This window comes from Dromiciops gliroides, chromosome 3, assembly GCF_019393635.1.
Source record: "Dromiciops gliroides isolate mDroGli1 chromosome 3, mDroGli1.pri, whole genome shotgun sequence".
NCBI classification, from domain to species: Eukaryota; Metazoa; Chordata; class Mammalia; order Microbiotheria; family Microbiotheriidae; genus Dromiciops; species Dromiciops gliroides.
Genome location: NC_057863.1, coordinates 517,701,190 through 517,721,399, shown reverse-complemented (window position 1 = coordinate 517,721,399; position 20,210 = coordinate 517,701,190). Strand labels below are relative to the sequence as shown.

The window sequence follows — 20,210 nt, the reverse complement described above, 5'->3', positions numbered from 1 at the left end:
CACAATATTGACAATACTCTTGCTATATTGGTGCTTCAAATTATGAAACAACACTGATAACAAAAGAGTCAAAATTTCAGGTGACCCATAGTATTGTATAATCAAGAAAGATGTTGGTGCATCCATGTTGAGAGACCAAGAGTGAATATAGACTAAGTACAACATTGGTGTCATTAGGGTAATATAATTTTAAAAATCTTCCCCTCATCAATGTTAGAAAAAGGGAAAAGGGGCGGCTAGGTGGCGCAGTGGATAGAGCACCGGCCCTGGAGTCAGGAGTACCTGAGTTCAAATCTGGCCTCAGACACTTAACACTTACTAGCTGTGTGACCCTGGGCAAGTCACTTAACCCCAATTGCCTCACTAAAAAAAAAAAGGGAAAGAAGATATATGTTCTAAAATGTTTAAAGCAGTTCTTTGTGATGGCAAAGAACTGGGCATTGTAGGGATGTTTGTCAACTAGGGAATGGTTGAACAAGTTGTATGTGATTATGATGGAAGACTATTGTGGTATAAGAAATTATGAGCTCAGTGATCTTAGAAAAATATGCAAAGATTTGCACGGAATAATGAAGAGAAAATGAGAAGAACCAAGAGAATATCACATACAGTAGCAGCAATATTGTTGTAAGAAAAACTTTGAGTAAATAAGTAATTTTCACTATTATAAATATAAAAATTAAATTTAAAGGACATAATGAAGACAGTATTTGCATCCAGAGAAAGAAATGATAAATAAAAGTATATAAAGAGTAATTTACACACACATACACATACATACATGCATGCATACATACATACATACACACCTACTTGTGTCTAATGGTAGCTATAACTATGGTGGGGTAAGGGAAGAAAAAAAGCAAAAAAAGAAATTCACACTATAACTTTATTATATATTTAAAAGGAATAGCAAATTGTAAATGATACATGTGCAATGAAGTTTCATGTGCAATCTTTTTTTTTTTCTTAACTATGTTATCAGAATGCTTGTTTTATTCCGTATATTAAAAATAATATGGGGGCATCTAGGTGGCACATTGGATAAAGCACTGGCCCTGGATTCAGGAGGACCTGAGATCAAATTCAGCCTCAGACACTTCATACTTACTAGCTGTGTGACCCTGGGCAAGTCACTTAACCCTCATTGCCCTGCAAAATATATGTATATATATATGTGTGTGTGTGTGTGTGTGTGTGTGTGTGTATATATATATATATATGTATATATATATGCCATTGTACTAAAAAAGTAAAAAAACATTTCTTTCCAGTTTTAAATTTGTTACTCTTCACATTTGTTACTAACTATTTTTTAGCATTTATGAATAGTTTTGGTTTTAACTCATGAAATATTGAAAAAATAAGAGGGTGATGATGGTGATAGGACATAATATCTTTGATATCTCAGTGTTTCTATAATCTTCAAAAATTCAATTTCATTCCATTCAAGAAATATTTATTTGTCCCATCCTATAAGGACAACATAGTTGATAATATTTTACAACAATTCAAACATAGTTATAAATCACATAGTAAGCAATGCATTTGATTATTCCTAAAGGATAAGTAGAAGGGAAAAAATTCACAAAGAAAGATATCACTATGGTAGAATGGAAATATTAATGAAGATTATAGAAGTGGAAAGAGTAGTGGAGAGGTAGTAGAGAATCATTCTTAGCTAAATATTTAAAAGAGCGAAGGACTGCAACTACCATTATTAACTCAGAATACCTGGCAAAAGGGAAATCAACCCTTATCCTTCAAAACAAGCTTTTAAGGACTCCACTAAAAGACAGATATATCAACATAAAGATATATCTGCTAGCACTAATCATTTCTCTTTAGTGTCTTTGTTCAGTGAAATATTGGTTAGATGCCACAGAGTACTGTGGAAATGCCTTAGCCATATATATGTTGTAAAGGCCACTAGGACCTCTTCCATCTTTATCAAGGGGAGTGCTAATGTCACTTCCATTTTGGGGCAGCTAGGTGGTACAATGGGTATAGCACTGCCCCTAAATTTGGGAAGACCTGAGTTCAAATCTCACCTCAGACACTTACTAGCTGTGTGACCCTGGGCAAGTCACTTAACCCCAATGGTCTTAAACATCCGGGGCCATCTCCAGTCATCCTGATCTATATCTTGCCACTGGACCCAGGTGGCTCTGGAGGAGAGAGGGAGACTGGTGACTTTGCACAGCCCTCCCTGCCCTCCCTCACTTAAATCCAATTCAGTGCAAGAATGCATGTGGGGTGTGTGTGAGTGAGTGAGAGAGAGAGAGAGACAGAGACAGAGAGAGACAGAGAGAGAAATCTTTTCATGGCCAGTTGTCAATTCTGTGCTTTTGGAGACATGAAACTATTGAAAAGTTGCTGGGTACTGCTTTCTTAGAGTTGTTCTTCAGTTAAGAAAGTACTGATGATTCCACTTTTATAAATGTGAAAGTCTATCATTTCACATAATCTAACCTCAGCTGTCAGAAAATAAAAACAATTGGATATATAGAAAATATATGAAAGAATAAAAGAAAATACCCATGTATTTCTCCCTGAATGGTCTATTCCTTTTTTTCCACCTAAGTCAGACAGTCATTTAAAAAAAAACCCACCTATGATAACTACAAATTTACTGAGAACTGACTGATCCTCACCCACTCCCCCTTCCCAAGCAAATGAGTTGTATGGGGCTACCCATTCTTTTTCAATTCCAGACTCTTGATTGACTTATGGACTTCCCCCACCTTCCCCCAAGCAACTATCCCTTCCCAATAGTTCCCCACCTTACTCCCTGGATCTTATGTTCTTGTGTAAAAGGGTCCACCTGTATTAAGTAGTTTCTATTTAGAGTTAAGGAGCGTCTATAGTAACTTAGGAGCAGTTCTATGATTTCTTTTGTTAAAGGTTCATTTACATTAAGTTCTCTTTTATTCTGTTACCCCATTAAAACCCTCATCTTCAGGTATTCTTACCTTCTTGCATTGTGATACTACAAGCTATAGTTCCTCTGCCAGGATTAAAGACGCTATTTTCTCCTATATTGATTGTTTCCTTAATTTACAAGTTAACATTTACTATGTACAGAACAAAAGGCTATGTCTAGACGTGGTGAAAAATATATAGGCGACCTCATCGTGGTCCACATATTCCTTACAGTCTAGGAGGAATAAAAGTCATATGAAGAAATGACTCAAATAAACCATAATACATTAGATACATAGAAAGCAGCAGCAGCAGCAGCAGCAGCAGCAGCAACAGCAGTAGCAGTAGCAGTGGTAGTAGGAGTAGTGGGAACAACAACAATATTTATATAGCACCTGCTATGTGCCAGGCACTGTGCTAAGTGTTTTATATTATAATCTCATTTGATAAGGTACCATGTGAGGTCCTGGGGAAGATCATTGTTTATAATAATTGAGATGACAGGTGTGGAAACTAAATATAGGATTGATTTAATCTCATTCATCAATAAATAGGAAGCCAAGCATAATTCACAATAGCATATCGTCCAGAGTGCTGATATCATTACTAACACAAGAGGAAAAAGTGAATTAACTAAGAAGGAAACATTCATCAACTATTTTTTTTGATGCTGTTTCTGATTCTTTATATGTGTGTGTGCATGCGAGTTTATGAGGAACTCAGAAGCCCTAATACATTGGAAGAATAAATTAAAGAAAAATGAATTTTAACATATACATGTACATATGTTTATATATGTGCATATATACAAAAATCATGTGTTAATAATTTAAAAATGTGTTTACTGATATATAAACATGGCTTATGTATTGATATCTCCCTTAGGTATACCTATGGCCTTTGGGACATGCTGAATATCCATTTCTTTATCTATCTATCATCTATTTATCATCTATCTACCTACCTACCTATCTGTATAAATATAAATGTCCGTATAAAAATAGGCACCTATGTATATACACATGCAGGGGTACAAAGACATTTATGTATTTTATGTATATGTGCACATGTACACTGTTAGTACATGCACATTTACATGTGTTATTGCATATTTTCATGTGTGCATGCATTTGTATATATTTGCACATATGGTATAGGTATGGAAATAGAGATATGTATAAGGACATAGGGGTAGATATAAAAATAGCTAACATTTATATAATGCTTACTATGTGTCAGGCACTGTGTTAATTGTTTTATAGTTATCTCATTTGATCCTTACAACAACTCTGGGAGGTAGGTGCTATTATATCCCCATTTACAGATGAGGAAACTAGGGCAAAAAGAGTGACTTGCTCAGGGTCACACAGCAAGTAAGTTTCTGAGACCAGGTTTGAAAGTGGGTCCTCCTGACTCTAGGTTATAGTTCTATGACACCTGTACAAAGTCTTCTTTTACATTTTACCTTCATTAGAGTTTATAAAAGATGAGATTGATCAAAAAAGAAATCATGAGAATATATGAGATCAATAGATTAAAAAAAGAGGAGAAATTAAATGATAGGCTTATAGTACGCAGTTGGAAAAAAATATTTTGGTCAAGGTTGCAAACGAAATGTTGTGGATTTTTTTGTGGTTTGTTTTTAGTTATTTCAAATATTTTAATAAAAGTTCTTTGCCAGGCATTTAAAACACCAGTTTGTGAGGATAGACTCTGATGGAGAGAATACAGAATGCAGGTAGCCACAGAGTTTAGGAAACTCCTTGATTTGGAGCAGGATCTGAGAGTCCACTGTTTTTCTGTCAACCTTGCACTGCTCTGTAATCTCGTATTTCTCTTTTTCTGTGGCAAAAATCTCTCTGTCTTGGTGTTTAGGTTTACGGAGCCTCTTCTTGAAGTAAGTATCAGTAAGATGATTTGGAATTTTCACGCTTGAAAGGTTAACCCTGGTAGAGGTAGCAATGACAAATTTCTGATGGGTTCTTCACAGAGGAACATGGTTGATGGTCAGAGGTCCAATCACCAGTAACAAGCCACTAGGCAGCTGCTTCAGGAAAACCACTGACTTGCCCCTGTTGTGGCCAGTGAGCATAATCAGAACCGTGCTTGGGGCAATGCTAGTTCACAATGCTGGCTGAAGGGCTTTTTGCTGTGATTTAGCAGCTATCTAAGCACATCCTCAGTAGGGTAATACCTAGGCATTATGCGAATCTTCACCATATGGGTTCCTCCATTCTTATCACCACCACCTGGCCTTGGCTTGGCAGCAGGTACCTTCTCTTTCTTTTTCCTTTCAATCTGTGTTTTGGATGTAGCTTACTTGCCCTTGTACATGGTATGCCGGGAATAGAGGCAGAACAATCCCTCTGACCAGAGGTGGGTTTCCACTGCAATACTTTTAAGGCTTTTTCACCACCTTCTGGGCCACATCTTCCTTTTTGGCCTTCTTTTCCTTTTTGACCTTTTTTTCCTTTTTTTTTTTTGTCTGCCATCTTGAGAGAAAGGAAAGAACGCAAATGATTTTTTTTTTGGGGGGAGGCAGGGCAATGAGGGTTAAATGACTTGCCCAAGGTCACAAAGTTAGTGAGTGTAAAGTGTCTGGGTTCATATTTTAACTCAGGTCCTTCTGAATGCACGGCCCGCCGGTGCTTTATCTACTGTACCACCTAGCTGCCCCCACAAATGAAATGTTAATGCAGAATCTGCTTTTATTTTTTCCTTATTATTTCTGAGGCAAGCAACTGATTCTCCCACCCTAACTTTTTCAGAGAGCAAGTGCCTAATTCAATTAGAATAATGACTTTTTTATTATTACTTTGATACGTGATATGATTATCGGCAAGACATTGTACTTGACATGTTTGAAATTTAGAAAATGATTTTAGTACCAGAGTCCACCAAAAAATGAAATGTAAGGGCTTGACTAGAATACATAGCATACTGTCAACAATCAATATCAGGGAGAGGCATTACCATTTCTCACAAGGGACTATTTCTTTTCTTTTTTTTGTAAGGCAATTGGGGTTAAGTGACTTGCCCAGGGTCACACAGTCAGTGTTAATTGTCTGAGGCCATATTTGAACTCAGGTCCTCCTGACTCCAGGGCAGGTACCCCACTGCGCCACCTAGCTGCCCCACAGAAGGGACTATTTCACAAGTGTAGAGTGGGGTTATGTTCCTACCCTTATTGCTATTGGATTTTGTATTCAGATTTCTCCCTCTTGAAAAAACAAACAAACTGTGATTTTGGAAAAGAAACTCTGGGCATCTGTAACTTGTCTAAAGGAGGCAAACCCCTTGTGACTGTGCTCATGCAGAAAGTACTGGCATTCAGAAGTGAAAGTAGTGAATTATATCCTAATGGTTTCTATTTGCTTTGGGACTGTACATTTTTTTTTGTCCCCTTCTCCACCCCATTCCTTCTCTGAAACATTTGCTAAGCCTCCTAATTAGGTTTTGCTTGGGGTAGTATTGAAATTAGATTTCATTCCCTCAGCTCTCAGCAACTGAAAGAGAGGTTGACCAGAAGTGTATTGTGTTCCTGAGGGAATCTGGGTGGGGATTTGGTATTTGCAGCAGATAATCCACAAAGTGGATAATGAGGTTGTGAATAATTGAGAATTTTATACATACTTAAAGCCACTTTGCAAGCCTGGCAAAGCATCTTTGTACTTAGAATAAAGCCCCCATTGTTCAAGAACTAATTATTTTAGTTGTGGATTTTCTAAACCTTTTTGCCTTCTCCACCCTCTTTTTCTTATTCTTTCATTTCACCATAGAGGATGAACAAGGTAAGAAAGAGATAAAGCAGTCAGTGAATATGAAAAGAAAATAGGTACTTATTTTTTTAATGGGAAAGTTGAAATTCTTTGCTGAAACTGGGCAATTTTTTAATATTAAATTTCTATTATTTATGTTGTTGCTAAACCCCCAATTGTGAAGCTGTGCTCACAGTTTGATTCCTTATAGCTATTGAAAGAATGAATATAAATGTAATCCAAAAAAATCTTTTGAATTTTTTTAGAGGTCTAACAAAAGGTCATGGCACCTATCCTTGGAGATGTATTTATTCTGAGCCTAATAATGAATATTGGATACTATTCTGGAATTTATTTTAGCTTAGGCATGTTTGCATGTAAATATACATACAATCATGCATATATTATAAATCACACAAATATATGCATGTATCTCTGTCTCTAGCATCTATATCTCTATCTTCCCTCTCACCTACCTACCTATCTATCTATCTATTTCTCTAATCTATCTATAATACTTTAGTTTTGGGATTCTATCCCCTAATGTGTCTCAACAACATTTCGAGAATAATATATATATTTTTATTGTTTTATAGCTTGGTTAGTGTATTAAATACATTACTCAGTGTTTGAATATCAGCCAACCCCTCTATTCTGTTTCTATTCATTGGAGGCAAAGTTCATTATTCATTTTCAGTATTTATCCATGACATATATGTGTGTGTGCATATATATATATGTGTGTGTGTATATATATATATATATATATATATATATATATACACACATGTGAACATATATATGTGTGAATAGACAAACATATAATAAGTTCTATGGGTTATCTTTCCCAATTACATTCCAGATCAGTGGTTTTCAAACGTTTTGGTCTTTGGACCCTTTTATACACTTAAAAATTATTGAGAATGCTTTTATGCTCCCAAGGAGAGCTGGTTTATATGAATTATATCTGCTATTGTTTACTGTATCTGAAATTTAAAAATAATCTTGGTTTTAGTATGAAAATAATTTAGGCATTGAACATTAGCTGAGTCTTGCCGAGCCCAAGGCAATCCTGAATCACCCATTGGCAACCATTGATCCAGATAGTAAGTATCACAAATACCAGAGATCATTTGATTGACTCAAACTGAAGGAACATTTGAGATATTTGATAAGATCCTTGCACAGAGAGCCAAAAAATTATAGAAAGTCAATGGAGAAGCTCATATATAGTATTGGCCAAAGTTAGTTTGTCCCCCTCAAATTTTTCAGGCACTTGCTTAGCTACTTTTGCAATAACCTGCACCTTAAGAATTATTGTCAGGAGTATTAAAAATGGCCACATAAGCTTTTGATCATTCTTACCATCTTCTGGCAGCCCCCTATATAACATCATCAATTCTCTAATGTCCAGAACTACTTTTGAATGCTCTGTGCAATGATAACATAAGGGAAATTTGCACAACTTGGACATAAAAAAAACAACAGCCTCCCTTCCCCCTTGTGTTCTTTAAGAATAAATAATAAGAGGACTTGCTAGAGAGTCATAAGGTTCCATATTCCAGTCCAGGGAAAAATTGAAGTGACTAGAAAACTTGAAAACCACTAGAGATTAATTTTGTCTACACTGCTTCCTGTCCTTTCCTTAGGGTCTTGTAAGATGGTAAGTACTCCTGGGATGTTCTGCTTGTCAGGATATGTCCCTACAATTTCAAATTTCAGGCTCTGCTGTTAGGGTATAATTCAGTCATAAGGTTCTCTGCATTGAAGTCCACATACTAAGTTTTCAGACCTATTATTAAAACAGGAGAGATTATATTATTGATCTTGTGTTCTCTCTCTCTTTCAATCTCTTTCATTGTTTTTCTTCATCTTTTTTTGCTTTTTAAAATAGTTCTTCCCAGGTATTGCATTTGCTAAGTAAGGTACAGAACAGATCATAAGAGAGTTAAAAAACACGAGTGCCTCTTCCCTATGGATTAAAGCTACAGACCACATAAGCTGTTTTCCAATTGATTAGTTCTACTCTTGGGAAGAAGACAAAACTGTGATTGTTGGTCCCCCACAGTGTACCTCTATCTTTACACTCAGAGCACTCTGATTTATAGGGCATCCCAAAGCATCTTACTATTTCTTTGAATTGCCTTCCATAAACACTGAAGAGGAAAAATAATAAAATATGTCAGCAGGACCTTATAGAAGACTTTGAAAAGGATAAACAGCCCCTGAATCCAACTCTGGCTCTTTTCAGAAGATAAGATTTGGGATGATTAAATAGCCTTTCTTCTTTTCCCCATTAACTTTTTTAAAGGTCGCTGCAAGTTATGGGTATTTGAGTATACACAGGAGAATTACTATAAGAGAGAATTCCATTTAATGTAGATTTGCCTTAAATTCCATTTGAAGGGGAAAATATTCAATAGAAGCTGATAAGAGGTATCCTTTTCTCTAGATGCATGGTTATGAAATGGTATTTCATTTTGTTTTCAATCCAGACACACCTTCATCAAAGATTTTATAGACTCTTAGAGTTGAACAAAATCTGGGTAGTCATGTACTCCAACTTCTACCTAGAAAAAAAAAATTGGTCCCTTTATAACACACCTGACAAATGGCCATTTTACAATTGAAATGTGCTGACCTCCAAACAATCCTGTGAGCATGTGTTAGTTTTATACTTTCCATTATATAGATTAGGAAACTGAGACTCACCTAAGTTAAGTGGTATAGCACACAAAGTATTAGTAACTGAAAGCTCAGTGTTCTATATCTCTCTGCTCCTTTCTCTGGCTTAAGGATATAGTGCTCTTGCACTCCAGCCTCCACTTTTCATTTCAGTAATCCAAGCTCCCTTCATAGACCCTTGGAATTCTGATTAATGAGGATTCACAATACTTGACATGGTCCCAGTTATGCTACACGAGCTGTCTCAGACAAACAGAAATGGAAGTTCTATTGTATTTGTATTTATTTTGTTAGATATTTATTAATTACATTTTAATCTGTTCTTGGCTGTACTAGGGAAGATTACAGGGTGCAATACTGCCCAGGGGTTATTTGGCATCTCTGCACTACACCATTCTCTAGCTGTCTTCCTGTTAGGTCACCCATGAATACCTTCCCCCTGCACTCATTTCTTCTCCACCCTTCTTCTCTTTTATATTTTAGTTCTGAGAAGAAAAAAAGAACATATTAACATTACCAAAACTTTTTCCCATCTAGCAACAATTTCCCTGTATTTTGCATTCAGGAATTATAAGGTAGGCACCTTGAGGGCAGGGCTGCCTTACTTGATTGCATTTATATCCTCCTCACTTCTCAAAGTACCTGATACTGATCCTGATCCATAAGCATTTTGGGGAGGGGGGGGGTTGGTGAGGCAATTGGGATTAAGTGACTTGCCCAGGGTCACACAGCTAGTAAGTGTTAAGTGTCTGAGGCCAGATTTGAACTCAGGTCCTCCTGAATCCAGGGCCAGTTCTCTATCCACTGTGCCACCTAGCTGCATTGATACATAAGCATTTAACAAACTACTTTTCCATTCAAGACATAAACCTTAGTCATTAAGTTCCAGGGCTCTTAGTATTGTATCATACTAGTTAAAGAGAAGATATGATTCTTTGTGGCTAGCTTTCCTAAAAGGGCTTCATAAAAATCAGTCTCATCATTATACAGTCTTGCTATATGAAAGCCCAGCAATTATAAAGGCTGTGTGTGTGTGTGTCAATTTAATGTTATTAAAGCTAACAAAATGCATTAAGTCTTTAGGGACACAGTATTAGGAAGTCATTGTCACACCTTCTGTCTGATGTCATTATTATAGTATGTATTATCTAAAGCCAGTTACCATTTGAAAATCAGTTTAGTCTATTGGAAAAAATTTTACATGTGTGAGTGAGATTTTCCCCATCCCTTAGTTTTAAGAGATTTACTATAGTTTTAAGTGATTTAATTAAAATAATAATCAATATATTAACAAAAAAAATTGTGATTCATATAGATTGCATAAGGTTAGAAGGTCAAGTCCTTTTCCCCTTTTCTCAATTTTCCTATGACATAGTGTAGTTGATCTTGTGATATCCACCTTAGGAAATGTCACAGGGTCTGTAGGTGGTCAGCAATACTGTTCACGCCGCTTTCCACTGGCCTACCAATGATCCACCCTATTGATATCATAACACTGATCCCCTGTTATTACTCAAGACTATGTTCTAATTTTAGAGAATGTCCCCAAGGGTATATAAACCCATGTAGTTTGTACTTCTGGGTCTTTCAGGCCCAAAGCCTGGATGACCGGTTTAGTTGAGGGACTGGCCCTCTCTCAATAAACCTATTTGCTTCAGCCTGGAAACTTTGTTATTTTCATTCTTCCGTCGGACTTAAAATTTTTTCGCAACACATGAGAACTTATGTTAAATTAATTATCTAAGATCACAAGAATATATGCACATCACACACATTATATATGTATATACATACATATATAATATGTATTATATATGAATATACATTTGTATATAAAATATGTATATATACATATTATATACACACACATATATGATTAATCACATACATCCCATATCTCACATTTTTCAATATGGCATGAAGAAAAATGTACACACAGACTCCTCTGATTTAGTCTGCTGTATGGAACAATTCACCTTTGAAAATCAGATAATTTATTTTCATAACTGTTCTCCCTGGTGCAAGGTATTTCATAGAATCAAGAATCAGAGAGGCTCAGGATAGAAAGGACTTCAGCAGACATTTACTTTAATCTTTACTGACAGAAGAATCCTCTCTTTGATCTATTTGATAAGTAGTCATCCAGACAGTTCCACTCAATATTCAAAATCCACAACCATGTTAAGGTCCTGGTATGTGCTTTCCATGCTTCTAGGCTGTAAGAACATAAATTCACTCAAGGAATTTAGTTTTTATTGAATGCACTCAACATACAGAGAACCCCAAAAGTGTTAGTGCAGTTTTAAGCTAAGCTTAAGGATTTGTATCTTAAAACTGCACCAAGATTTTTGGGAAACTGGATATAAACAGGTAAGTCTATATACACTATTTTTAGGAGGGAGAAATCAATGACAATCAACATAAATGGATAAAATGAAATTCAAAATCAAAAGATAAGAGATTGGTGAATTAATGGTGGCAACTACATGTTCTGGAAGTAGCAGTCAGAAGCAAGGAGTATATAAGCCTTTGCCTCCTTACCCAGCATGTTATAGCACAGGAGCATAAGATTACCTAGAAATGAAGTTGACTAGGGATTCAGAATTTTCCAGAAGGATCTAGTTTTCCATTATCATCAGAAGGTGGGATGAATGTGTGCTGAAGAGATCTAGGATGATAATGAATCTCTTGTTTTTGTTTTCCCAATAAAGCAAAAAACTAAGAGGACGTAACTGATGACAGAAAGTGGACAGAGGAGGGTACAGACTGTGGAGGGGTACCCTGAAGGTACCATGGAAAGGTATAAAGAGAAACACATTTTTTACCATAGCATGTGATAAATCTGAATCATAAGAATAAAGGGAGCCTGAGCTTTGAGTTAGATAATGATAACACAGGGGAAAACCAGTTGGTTAGATCTTCCACCCAGTTGGGTTATGGACCATGATGTTAGTATGAGGGCAGTGGTGTTAGCTTAGATGGCTAGTTATACTAGATAGAGGGAAGTTGGAGAGTAAGGTAGAGTCCTCATCAGTACAAGGCGGGTGATTAACTGTTGTTTTGCTACCCAGGCCAAATTTATCTCATGCCAGCACTATCCCCCTAGATTCATTCTAGTATGTCTGGTGCTGAGGCACACCCAGAACTTATCAAGGATATGGAGTGAAACTTTGGTCCTCAAACTCTGAATCTCCTACTCATTAAAGATCATTGAGATGCTGGGAGGCTTAAGATGTGTGATATATGTTCTCAAAATCTGATATTTTTGTGGCTCACCTTTCATGTAGGCCCCATAATACCTCTAGCTTCCTGAGGTTTGTAATCTATTCTAATTTTGAGATGCCAGGTGTGGCATATAAGGTTAAGGATAAGTGAGTGCCTGGATACCAGACTGAGCTGGTACTAGATGCCAACACTGAAATTTCATTCTGTGATGGCAGGTTATGAGACATACTAAGAAGATGTCATTTTCATGTGGACAGGGCACTTGGTTTCCATTTGAGTTTATCATCAGAAGCTAGGTCCTCTGCTAACTAACTCCCTCATTATCAGGGTTTCTGATAGAAGTAAATGGCCATCAGCTGAACCTTTTTACTATTTCTGGCTCCTGCAGGGTCATGGTTTCTTGGAGTTCTAGGACTCTAACAATAGCCTATGATGCCTGCAGCAAATAAGTAATAAACATATTTATTGCCATCTGTGTAGCCTGCCTGTCATGAAATGGTTGATTAAATCTCAAAACTGTTAGAATGGTCCTGAGTCATGAAAAGTCTAGAGAGCCTGGCTGGACTTAAAGGGAAGTACTTTTATTTAAGAATTTCCCTCCCCTTTTACCTAGCCACCATCATGGCTAGGAAAAAATAAACAAATAAATGAATAACTAAGTAAACAAACAAACAAACAAATAAATAAATAGCAAATAAGTAAGTAAATACATGAGCAAAATAAAATAAATACAATTTTTTTATTTTAGTGAGGCAATTGGGGTTAAGTGACTTGCCCAGGGTCACACAGCTAGTAAGTGTCAAGTGTCTGAGGCCGGATTTTAACTCAGGTACTCCTGACTCCAGGGCCGGTGCTCTATCCTAAGTACAATTTTTGAAAATTGTATGGATAACACCTACCTGCTACTATACCCTATAATTATGGGAGATTAGCTATAACAAAACTACTACTATTATTATGAAAATTTATCTCTACATCTTGTAATTACCTGATAGTATTCCTGAACTTTGAGGTTCAAAGGCCTTGGTCAGTTAGAAACATGCTAAGAGACCACCCCAAAGCAAGACAATTTAAAGGCTAAAAATGGACCATGAATAATAATTGAAAAGCATAACATTTAACTAGAACCTACTATGTGTCAGGCACTGTGCTAATCATTTCTCATAAATATTAAGCTCATTGGATCCTCACAACAACCCTGAGAGTGTGCTGCTATTATCTACAATTTACAGTTGAGGAAACTAAGGCAAACAGAGATTAAGTGACTTTCTCAGGGTCACACAGATAGCAAATCAATTATTAGGTCTGATATGCAGTGCTTCTGCCACATTCCATATGTGTGCATATATGTATATATGTATATATGTGTATATATATATATATATCTGTGTATATGCATGTATACACACAGATGTCTGTTTGTTCTGATCAAAGTTATTTATTCATCTTAGATTTTCCTTCTTAGAGCTCCCTTGCCAAACCAATGGTCTAACTCCACCACCACCCTGTCACACCATAGAATTTTAGTCCATGAGATTCTACTAATTTTTTTCTTTTACCCTTTTAGGGGTCTTAGCTTTCTCAATTCTAAAATGGAGGTAATAACAGCAAACCTTTACGAGGGCATGATGTTGCACCTGGGGGCTTTATCATATAATTTACTGGGGATCATTTTGGTTCTAATACCTATATCTTGGTGATATATAAGAAACAGCATTACTCTTCTACCCATATAGCAATGAGCATGAGCAGCCAGAGTGGACAGAATTGTAAAGAATAGCAGTTTATTTGTTGGGTGCATGAGGAAAACTATTCATGGAACTGAGAAAAAGGAAAATTTCTGAAAATTAAAAAAGAATTCACACGAGAAAGAAAAGAGAGAACCAAAGTAATCACCAAAGGAGTAAGGAAACTGAGGTCTGTGTGTTTCTATGTGTGCATGTGTGTATGTAAATGTATATAGTATATGCATACACACATAATAAATTTCATATATATGTATATGTACTCATATGTATTTATCTGCATTGGTGCATATGAATTATATACATTAGATGTAGATTTTATGGCTATACATTTTATATGTCTGTGCATAACATATAACTTGTATCTTTAAGTGTAAAATGCGTATCTAAGCACAAAAGTCATACTTAGCCAGAAACCAGAGGTCAGAGAATTAGGTTGGGAGTAGGCAAACGTAACACAGAAAACCTAAGAAGTTAAAAAAAAGTATTTTAATCATAAGTATAACACCAGGAGTCAAAAATTGATGGTTCTGCTCATTGGAAAAGTTTGTTATTTTCTGCTTTAAAATCTCATTTACATTTATTTAATTAAGATGTGATTTTCCCCTTGTTAATCTTCAGTGCCCTAAAGGCAAATATTTTTACCTTAGTGATCTCTAATGATGTTTGAGAAGATACTTGGGGGATGGGGAGCTTTGCTTGCTTCCATTTCTTGTCCCTTGTAAGAATTTGGTATGGCAGAACAACTACTTGCTGAAAGTGGCAATACTTAATTTTCTGTGGTGGGATTTTCTATGTGTTTTTATTTTTTCAGAAAAAGAAAAATCAAAGATGGATTTTCAAGTTTCTGAGCTCTGGAGCTTTTGGGTCACAGATATTATTGGTAATTTAGACTGGTGAGAGATGGAGAAGGGAAAGAAAGGCCAAATTTATTGTGAAGAGCCAAGAGTGGCTAATGGAAAAGCCAATATGCTTAAAATCAGATGATCTCAATTTTAATTACAGTTGTACCATTTCCTACTTGTCAAAAAGTTGGGCAAGTTAATTTGCCTCTCTGAGACACCTTTTTATCATCTCTCAAATGGGTGATCTTTTTTTTATTGTTTTAATTAAAAAAACCTTGGGAAATCTTAAGTTCATATTAATAGTTACAGATATAAGAATAAAAGTAAGGGGCGGAGCCAAGATGGCAGAGAGGAAGCAGCAAACTGCCTGAGCTCTCCTTTTGTTCCCTCAAAAAGAACATAAATCAAACCTCTGGACGGATTCTGAAATTACAGAACCTGCAAAGGGACAGAGAGACACAGTCCTCCAACAAGAGATAATTGAGAAGACTTCAGGAAAAGGTCAGTCTGACTCGGGCAAAAGGGAGGCCCAGCGCAGGGCAGCAACCCAGTGCCGAGGGGGTCAGGGCAAGTCAGCAGGAGCTGCTGTCCACAGCCGAACAACTGAGGCCCCTGGAACCTGGTTCAAAAATCTGGTGGCCAAGAAGGACAGTGGAAAAACCTACCTGCACCGCCCGGGAGGGCGACGAACGGGTCAGGCGGGAACGGACACCAGGAGCGGGCACCTGGCTGGCTGAGCACACCCAGACAGGAAGTGCAGGGCGGGAGATCTCCACACACCATAAAGGCCTCAGAGTAAAAACCCAGTCACACAGCACCTATACCCCTGCACAAGAAGCCCAAAACAGGGACTCTGGTGCCCCGAGAGCAGACCTCAACTTAAAAAATAAATAAATAAGCTGTGATAATGAGCAAGAAGCAAAAAAGAGCCCTCTCCATTGAGAGCTTCTGTATCAATAGGGAAGAAGCCAACACAAACTCAGATGAGGACAATACCCTCAAATTGCCTACATCTGAAGCCTCATGAGGGAAGGTGAATTGGTCTCAGGAACAAAAAGCCTTCCTGGAAGAGCTCAAAAAGGATTTTAAAAACCAATTGAGAGAGGTAGAAGAAAAAATGGGGGGAGAAATGAAAGCAAAACAAGAAAACTATGAAAAAAGAATCAGCAGCTTGGAAAAGGAAGCACAAAGATTGGCCAAATGGAAAAAAAAGTGCATAATTTCACTCAAGAAAAAAATGCCTTAAAAAATTCAGTTGGCCAAATGGAAAAAAAAGGTGCATAATCTCATTGAAGAAAAGACTGCCTTAAAAAATTCACTTGGCCAAATGGAAAAAAAAGGTGCATAATCTTACTGAAGAAAACAATGCTTTAAAAATTAAAATTGGACAGCTGGAAGATAAGGAATCCATGAGACACCAGGAATCAGTCAAGCAGAATCAAAAGAATGAAAAAATAGAAGAAAATGTGAAATACCTCATTGGAAAGACAACTGATCTGGAAAACAGGTCCAGGAGAGACAATTTGAGAATCATTGGACTGTCTGAAAGCCATGATCAGAAAAAGAGTCTAGACACCATATTCCAGGAAAATATTAAGGAGAACTGCCCTGATATCATAGAATCAGAGGATAAAATCATCATTGAAAGAATCCACCAATCACCTCCTGAAAGAGACCCCAAAAGTAAAACTACAAGGAATATTGTAGCCAAATTCCAGAATTATCAGGTGAAGGAGAAAATACTCCAAGCAGTCAGAAAGAAGCAATTTAAATATCATGGAGCCACAGTCAGGATTGCTCAGGACCTGGCAGCTTCAACATTAAAGGACCGCAAGGCTTGGAATATGATATTCTGGAAGGCAGAGGAGCTTGGATTGCAGCCAAGAATCTATTACCCAGCAAAAATGCACATTTTCTTTCAGGGGAAAAGATGGACATTTAATGACATTGGGGACTTTCAATCTTTCCTGGTGAAAAGACCAGAACTGAATAGAAAATTTGATCTCAACATACAAGACTCAAGAGAAGTTTAAAAAGGTAAACAGAGGGGGAGGAAAAAAAAAAAGGTTACCCTATTAGGTTAAACTGTTTATATTCCTACATGGGAAGATAATACTCATAACTCTTAAGAACTGTAAATGTATTTGGGCAGAGATAAGGAGTGTACACAGAGGGTATAAATATAAATTGTCTTTGATGTGATGATACAAAAAAAAATTTTAAGGGGTTAAAAAGGGAGTCTCTGGGGAGGAGAGGAAAGGGGAGGTGGAAGGGGATGAATTATATCATATGAAGAGGTGAAAAAAAAACCTATTACAATAGAGGGAAAGAAAGGAGGGGTGAACATTGTTTCAACCCTATTCTCATTAGATTTGATTCAAAGAGGGAATAACATATACGTTCATTGGGATAAAGAAACTTAACTCATTCTTTAGGGAAGCAAAAGGGGAAGGGAAAGCAGGGGGACTGATAGAAGGGAGGACAAAAGCAAGGGAGAAAAGGGTAAAGAAAAGAGAGGGGGGTGATAAAAAGGGAGGGCAGATTGGGGGAGGCAGGGGTAAGAAGTAAAACGTCGGTGAGGAGGAATAGGGTGAAAGAAGGGGGGGAAAGTACAAAGCGGGTAAATAGAATGGAGGGGAATAGACAGTCAGTAATAATAAATGAATCTGTATGGGATGAACTCTGCTATAAAATGGAAGCAAATTGTGGAGTGGATTAAAAACCAGAATCCTACAATATGATGTTTACAAGAAACACATTTGAAGCAGAGAGATACACACAGAGTAAAGGTAAAAGGCTGGAGTAGAATATATTATGCTTCAGCTAAAGTAAAAAAAGCAGGGGTAGCAATCCTTATCTTAGACAAAGTGCAGGCAAAAATAGCTCTCATTAAAAGAGATAAGGAAGGAAATTACATTTTGCTTAAAGGCACTATAGATAATGAAGTAATATCAATATTGAGTATGTATGTACCAAGTGGTATAGCATCCAAATTCTTAGAGGAGAAGTGAAATGAGTTACAAGAGGAATTGACAGTAATACTATACTAGTGGGGGATCTGAATCTCCCCCTCTCAGAATTAGATAAATCTAGCCAAAAAATAAATAAGAAAGAAGTGAAAGAGGTGAATAGATTACTAGAAAAGTTAGACATGATAGATGTCTGGAGAAAATTGAATGGGAATATAAAGGAATATACCTTTTTCTCAGCAGTACATGGCACATTTTCAAAAGTTGACCATGTATTAGGGCACAAAAACATCATAGTTAAAATGTAGAAAGGCAGAAATAGTAAATGCATCCTTTTCAGATCATGATGCAATAAAAATTACATGTAAGAAAGAGCCAGGGAAAAGTAGAATGCAAATCAATTGGAAACTAAATAATTTCATTCTAAAGAATGAATGGGCAAAACAAGATATCTTAGAAACAATCAATAACTATATCCAAGAAAATGACAATAATGAGACAACATACCAAAATCTATGGGATGCAGCCAAAGCAGTGCTTAGGGGAAAATTTATAGCTCTAAATGCTTACATGAATAAAAAAGAGAAAGAGGAGATTAATGAATTGGGCATGCAACTTAAAAAGCTAGAAAAAGAACAAATTAGAAATCCCCAATTAGATACTAGAGATCCTGAAAATCAAAGGAGAAATTAATAAGATTGAAAGCAAAAAAACTATAGAATTAATCAATAAAACTAAGAGCTGGTTTTATGAAAAAACCAATAAAATAGATAAAATATTGGTTAATTTGATTTAAAAAAAGAAAGAAGAAAACCAAATTACCAGTATCAAAAATGAAAAGGGTGATGTTACCACCAATGAAGTGGAAATTAAAGCAATAATTAGGAAATATTTTGCCCAACTGTATGCCAATAAATTTGACAATCTAAATAAAATGGATGAATATTTACAAAAATACAAACTGCCCACGTTAACTGAAGAGGAAATAAAATCCTTAAATAAACCCATATTAGAAAAAGAAATTGAACAAGCTATTAATGAACTCCCTAAGAAAAAATCCCCAGGGCCAGATGGGTTTACAGGTGAATTTTACCAAACATTTAAAGAACAATTAATTCCAATATTATACAAATTATTTGGAAAAATAGGTGAAGAAGGAGTTCTACCAAATTCGTTTTATGACACAAATATGGTGGTGATACCAAAACCAGGCAAAGCAAAAACAGAGAAAGAAAATTATAGACCAATTTCCCTAATGAATATTGATGCTAAAATCTTAAATAAGATATTAGCAAGGAGATTACAGCAAGTGATCACCAGGATAATACACTATGACCAGGTGGGATTTATACCAGGAATGCAGGGCTGGTTCAACATTAGGAAAACTATTAACATAATCAACCACATCAATAAGAAAACCAACCAAAATCATATGATTATCTCAATAGATGCAGAGAAAGCTTTTGACAAAGTACAGCACCCATTCCTAATAAAAACACTAGAGAGTTTAGGAATAGGGGGAACTTTCCTTAAAATAATAAACAGTATCTACCTAAAGCCATCAGCAAGTATTATATGCAATGGAGATAAATTAGAGGCCTTCCCAATAAGATCAGGGGTGAAACAGGGATGTCCATTATCACCCCTATTATTTAATATTGTTCTAGAAATGTTAGCTTTAGCAATCAGAGAAGAGAAAGGAATTAAAGGAATTAGAATAGGCAAGGAGGAAACAAAACTATCACTCTTTGCAGATGATATGATGGTATACTTAAGGAATCCTCGAGAATCAAGTCAAAAATGACTTGAAACAATGAACAACTTTAGCAAAGTAGCAGGATATAAAATAAATCCACATAAATCATCAGCATTTCTATACATGACCAACAAAGTCCAGCAGCAAGAGATAGAAAGAGAAATTCCATTTAAAGTAACAGTAGGTAATATAAAATACTTGGGAGTCTACTTGCCAAGACAAACCCAGGAACTCTATGAACACAACTACCAAACACTCTTCACACAAATCAAATCAGATCTAAATAATTGGAAAGATATCAATTG

At 36.3% G+C, this 20,210-nt stretch overlaps 1 non-coding gene and 1 pseudogene across 1 annotated transcript; both read right to left on the bottom strand.

Annotated features, from left to right (window-relative positions):
* Positions 1-1,860: 1,860 nt before the first annotated feature.
* Positions 1,861-1,988, bottom strand: LOC122752435. Its single transcript, XR_006356174.1, has one exon. It is a non-coding gene; the product is annotated as a U6atac minor spliceosomal RNA (small nuclear RNA).
* Positions 1,989-4,607: 2,619 nt separating this feature from the next.
* Positions 4,608-20,210, bottom strand: part of LOC122747881 — a 42,624-nt pseudogene continuing 27,021 nt past the window's right edge.